Genomic DNA, 6,379 nt, shown 5'->3' on the forward strand with positions numbered 1-6,379 from the left:
TTTCAGAGGGATGACCAAGGCAGATATTTCATCATTTGAAGTAAAATGAAGATAAATATTAATGTGCCTTACAGACAATATTTGAAATAACAGTACTATTCAAAATGGAAGAGGTAACGAAAATACTTCCAAAATCAAGGTATTCAAAATACCACAAGATTCAGATTGCTCAAAAATAACAGCCTAATCTAAAAAAAAAAAGCTAGTGAAAACAGGGATTATTATTTGTGTGGTAGACTCTGTCGTGACTGCTCACTAGCTGACAGCCTTTGGAGAAGTGTAATGTCTGGGATGTCTCCATAGTAAGGAATAGCCCAGCAGAGCTACTTTTGCACATCCTTCAAAGTGAAATAACAAAAATATCTGGGCAGTAATTTCAACTGTTCCTTACTTTCCTAGTAGTATTAACAGTATTTGTAGCTAGGAGACATATAATTCCCTGTTCTATGAGTAGTTATAAAAATGGAGCAAGAATTATCCATGATATATATATAATTCAAGTATCAATTTATCAGCATATTAAGACTTTTAAACAGCTAACTACTTAATATTTCCCAACACTCCTAACCTTCTTTTTTGACTCTTTAAGTTGTAAATTCTTTGCACATTTTGTGATCATTTTATTATTTTTATTAATTTTGTGATCATTTATTAATTAATTTATTTATTTGTTCATGTATTTTGTACAGTAGCTATCCACCTCAACTAAAACTAAATCAGGAAAAACGGTTCTGTGTAGCTTGTCAATAAGCCATCAGAAAGAAAATCCAGGCACAGTTTCATAACCATTTTCATCTCTAAAAACATTTAACATAAGCTTTCTGAATAGCATATTGACCTGGATCACTGTACTGGATTTGCAGAACGGTAGTCATGTCATAGGTAGGCAGTATCACAGAATCACAGAATCATCTAGGTTGGGAGAGACCTCCAAGTTCACCGAGTCTAACCTCTGACCTAACACTAACAAGTCCTCCACTAAACCATATCACTGAGCTCTAAATCTAAATGTCTTTTAAAGATCTCCAGGGATGGTGACTCAACCACTTCCCTGAGCAGCCTACTCCAATGCCTAACAACCCTTTCAGTCAAAAAATTCTTCCTAATACCCAACCTAAAACACCTCTGGTGCAACTTTAGCCCATTCCCCCTCATCCTGTCACCAGACACATGGGAGAATAGACCAACCCCCACCTCGCTACAGCCTCCTTTAATGTACTTATAAAGAGCGATAAGGTCGCCCCTGAGCCTCCTCTTCTCCAGGCTGAATATGTATTGTCCTTCTCACATCCAAACTTTAGTGAAGGCAAAGGAATGGAGGATTAATATTTATCCTTTCCTGCTTTCCTATCCATTCAAATTTGATAAGAATAAGGTCCTTTTTTTTTTTCCTTTTTTTTTCTTTTTTCTTTTTTTCTTTCCTAAAATTCAACTCAGCTCCATTTCTTTGCTACTCAATGAAGGGTAATATTTTTCCCTTTACCACATGCAACAAAGTGGGCACTATCTGAATATCTGAATGCAACTGTAAGCACCATTCTATTTTGTGAACAGCATATCTTGTTTGTTGCAATTTTCACGATAATCTTCATTTTGTTTTCTAGTCTCCTTTTTGGATTTAGAGCAATGTACTTATTTTGTAGCTGGTTATCCACAAAATAATAGGCTTTTAAAGCATTTCATTTCTAATTTATTTTTTCCCCAGTGAAATAAAATAGTTTGTACTTGTAAGAGGAATATCCCCCATGGATGGGGAAAATGTTAACAGGGTAAAGAAAAAAAGTTCTTTTTTCTGCGTGAAAGGAAGCTTTTAAGTTGTTGCATGCAAATAGACCAAATCAAGAAGATAGAAAGTTTGCAGATTTTAACTCTTTATCTTGATTTTAATTCCGGGATTTACAGTAGGAGTGATATAAACCATCAGAAATTTAACACAGAATTTCTGTTCCTGGTTTGCTTGTTTGTTTGTTTCCTTCTCAGAGTTTTCTAACTTTCTGAGGCTTCAAAGTGCTGCATCTGCAATTTAGAAATTCCTCCTTGAAATCTGTCTGCTTTGCTTGCCAAAGGGGTTAGGTGTACATTGTGAGTCTTGAGCCAGGGGTCCTTTATGGAGCACAGCCAGGCCTCCAGCTGGCTGAGATGTAGGTAGTCTAACTGGTGTAGAGCAAAGAGAGATCTTTTCTCTTATGTGTAGTTATATACAGCAGAGGGCACATAGAATTGCAGCAATGCTGGGTGTGAGCTGAGTGTGGCTTACTTCTGAGTTTGGACCTCACACTGTGGTACATTCTTCATAGCTGGTGGTCAACCTGCAGGTATTTACTCTGTCGCCAGTTTCACCATTCAAGTCCAGTACAGCTGCATTAGTGCTGCCTTAAATCTTCTCATAGATGTACGTGATGATTCAGTGAGCATACCAGAGGAAATTCACGACTAGAAAAACTAAGCAATGTGAACAGACTTTTACAATGAGAACAGAATGACAAGGCAAAGTAAGGAAAAGCATATCCTATTTTTCTGTCCTTCCCAACGTTACTGTCTCTTTCCTTTTATTTTGAATGTAACTCAAATGTACTATTAAACAGAATTAGACAGAAGTGATATGATTTCGGTATAATGGAGACATTGTTTTTGACTTTTTTTTTTTTTTAACAATGAAAAGATAATAAAAATTATTAGTCTTTGTTTATTTTCTGTGTTCAAGGCCAATATAAATTCTATGTCTCAATCTAGATTACAGCTATTTAAAGAGAATGACATGAGTTGCATTAACTGTCAAAGGTCTGTACATTATACCTTTAATAATAGTGTTCAGTGAGCAGAGCAACCTCAAAATGTGGCTTGATTTCAGCACATTCAAAGTCTCCAGTTTTGTGCAGGGTATTTTGATAGTTGAAATCACTGGGAAAGTTAAGCACATGCATACCTAGGCAGCAATAGAGAGCAGTGATTTTAAACAAATAAACAAATACATAATCAGCAATAATAAAGAGATAATCATCTCTTTCAACAGTTTCAAGTTATCAAAATGAATTCTGTAACGATTCCCTTTATTAAACATAAACTCTGACAAGGAAATCAGAGCCATGAACACTGACTTCAGTTTCAAGAAAAAAAATAGTAAAAAAAAATACATTGCTGGATAATTGTTCTTATGGTTTCACTCTTTGGTTTCTTGTTTGTTTGTTTGTTTTGGTGGTGGTGGTGGTTTTTAGAGTGTTTGGTGAATGTTTCTTATATCCATCCATTCAGGGAAAAAGGCAGTAATAATTTTCTTTATCCTTTTATTTTTTTATTTTTAGGACTATTTAATATCAACATTTCGGTATTTTAGAATACTTTAAAATACAGTTTGCTGCTTTCCTTCTTTGTCATTAATGAATGTTTATATCAAAGGAGTCATGTATTCTTTCCTTTCACTGTTTACTTCAAGAGAGTTGGAGGTATACATAGTTAAAAGCAAAAAAATGAAAAATGAACTTTAGAAAATTCTCTGGTTCTGACCATAGTAATTCAGAATGATTCCCTGGTAAAGTGGTGTACAGGGTTAAACACAATTTTGAGTGTTTTCTAGTCTAATATTTTACCCTTAGGAATCAGAAATCAAATGATAAAAGTCAATCTGATGACATGCTGTTGCTAAATTTTGTTTCACTGGGAAAGTATATTTTTAGTCAATACTCTGCAGGAAGAACGGTGACTGATGTTTCTATAGATATGTAGTAATAGCAACTATGTCTTTATTGGTTACAAAGCTCAATGTCAGACATTATGTTTGATCTTCTATTGCCTTGTACATTTTTTAGTTTTCTACATTATTCTGAATCCATAGCATTTTTCAGCCAGTTTAAATAACCACAAATAGCCCCACAAGACTGTTGGAAATCAGTCTTTTTTTATGCACAGAGTGCTAAAAAGCAAATTGAGAGGGAACTCTGCTGTGAGCTTAAAATCAGTTTATCTTTCAGATTTCAATGGAATGACAGTGCATCTTGTTAAATCTTAGAAAACTGTGAGTAAGCATGGAAATACAAGCAAAAGAAATATCTCATTATGGAGCAATACAGACAGATATATAAAATTTAAGAAACCAGTATGAAACAAAACAAAACAAAAACAAACAATTAAACAAACAAACAAACAAAAAAAACACACAGTTTAAGACAACACAAGGAATAAACACAGCCTTGAGTACACGTACATTATACATTATTTTCTGAGTATATTAATCACACCTTAAGAAAGGTATTTCACTTTTATTTTCTAGTCAGTGTTAGTTTAAGTTAATGATGTTTACTTTCAGGAGCTATCAGCAGGAGTAGTCAAGTTTTTAATTCTAGCAGCAGTCCTGCAGTCCTGATAAGCATCTTCAGGAGATGGCATAGAGTTCCAACACTTCTGCATTCTGTCCCTTTGATGTAGGCATAATTACATTAATTTTAAGAACAGTGGCAGCTTAAGTGTCGTCTTAGTCAATATTTAAATTTAATTCTTAGACGATTTAATGTTGTAGCTGCTGTGATTTACAAGTATTCTGTAGTACTAGGCTTCAGATACTACCTTTCAGTTCTAGTTCATGAGTCTAAAAGGAAACTCTTTAAAGTTTAGGCCTCTTTGTTTCTAATCATATAGTCTAATTTCATGGGTATTCAACCTAAACGTATATTAAATCAACAACCAACTGTATAAAACAACTGGAATGGCCATGTCCCCTCTATAAAATTAGATTAATTAGATTAATTCTGTATTGCATTCTGTCCATCTCTCCTCTTATTGTAGCTCTTAATTCATGTCTGATCCTCTGCAACTTGTTCCAGACAGCATGAAATTACTCCTCAAATTCTGAAGACAGACAAGATAAGTATTCTTTTCCGTGTTGCAATACAAACTGGTTTCTTTTCTGCTTCCTCTATATACAAATATCAAAGTACCCCATGGTTTTGGAGGATGTCCCACTGAGACACACAACAACAAAAAAGATCTCTTAGAATTCAATAAGTAAAAGCCATTTAAGTCAGCGAAGACATTATCATTGGTGTTCATAGAAGTAGGTAAGGATGGCAGACACTTACCAAGTGGAACTCAGGGGGTGTATGGATAACTGTATAAGCCTCTATATACTGTGTGATTCAGTCTGCTGTTCCTTTCACCTGCTTAATCTCACTCATTTTTTTCTCCCCAGCTGTTCAACATTTCTGTTCAAAGAGACTTCTCTTCCCCCTGGTGCTCCATCAAGGCCTGTTTTCAGGCAGGAGCACAAAAGCATTCACGTTAAACTGTCTGCAGCCTTCCTTGTGCTCCTGTTAGAGCAGGCTTGAAGAGCTTCCTCAAGCCACTCTGCCTCTTTTCTTAACACCATCAGTCAGTATATATAAAGATTTGAGGCATTTGACTCCCACAGCAGCAGCTTGTCTGTTAGTGCCTGTGGACTTGTCAGAAGAGCCAGAGAGGACATTACTGCTCAGCTTGTTCTGTTGTTGCACAGGTAACATATTTGGTGTGGGGATTTCTCTCACCTATATTTACCTTACTTTTCTTTCGCTCTCCACAATATTATTTTTTTTTATTTTGTTTTTAATTATACCTCTAGTAAAACATTTCCCCACATGATACCCAGTTTGAATCCATGTGACTTTTTTCAAGACTGTTTGCAGACCTGTCCGATCATCTTTTGTTTTTCAGGTATTTTTGAAGGTTTCAACATTTGATCTACACTGAGGAAAATGTATCTACTATTTAAAATTATGCAACTTTAGCATGCCTAAAGCCTGAAAAGTCTGTTCTCTCATGTCACTGCTGAAGTTCTGCTCTTCCTCTGTTTTCATGTAGGTTCTTGAGTTCTTTTTTTGGAAGTGAAAATCTCTCCGTTTCTCGTTTCCTCTATCTTTTCTTTTCTTTCTCTATTTTTTCTAGGGGAACTATCTACTATCTAGCAACAAAATTTCCCACTTTGAAGTTTTTCTTGAAAAAAACTTTTTTTTTCTAAAAAGTCTTTTTTTTTTTTTTAATGAAACTACTTTTATGCTCATTAAATATCAGTCCAGATTCAGGAGAGAGGAAAAGGAAAAAGAAAAATGAATATAATATGACTAATACAAATACATATTCTCAGAAGTCATGTTAAGGCTGTCCTCTGTGATGAATTCTTTGTTACAGGCTCACTTATAATTGTTCAGAAACCAGACCCAAAAAAAAGTGTTATTTAGCTTTCACAGAGGGTAGCTGATTTGAGAAGTAAGGAGTGTTGGCCTTTCCTTTTGCTATGTGCTCTCACCTAACTGAATATTAAACAGAAATAGACGTGTGTTTTATGATACTCATCTGAGATATAACTGCAGATTGGTTCATAGCTGGAATTACACAGTATCACAGTATCACA

This window comes from Anas platyrhynchos, chromosome 3 (genome assembly GCF_047663525.1).
Source record: "Anas platyrhynchos isolate ZD024472 breed Pekin duck chromosome 3, IASCAAS_PekinDuck_T2T, whole genome shotgun sequence".
Lineage (NCBI taxonomy): Eukaryota > Metazoa > Chordata > Aves > Anseriformes > Anatidae > Anas > Anas platyrhynchos.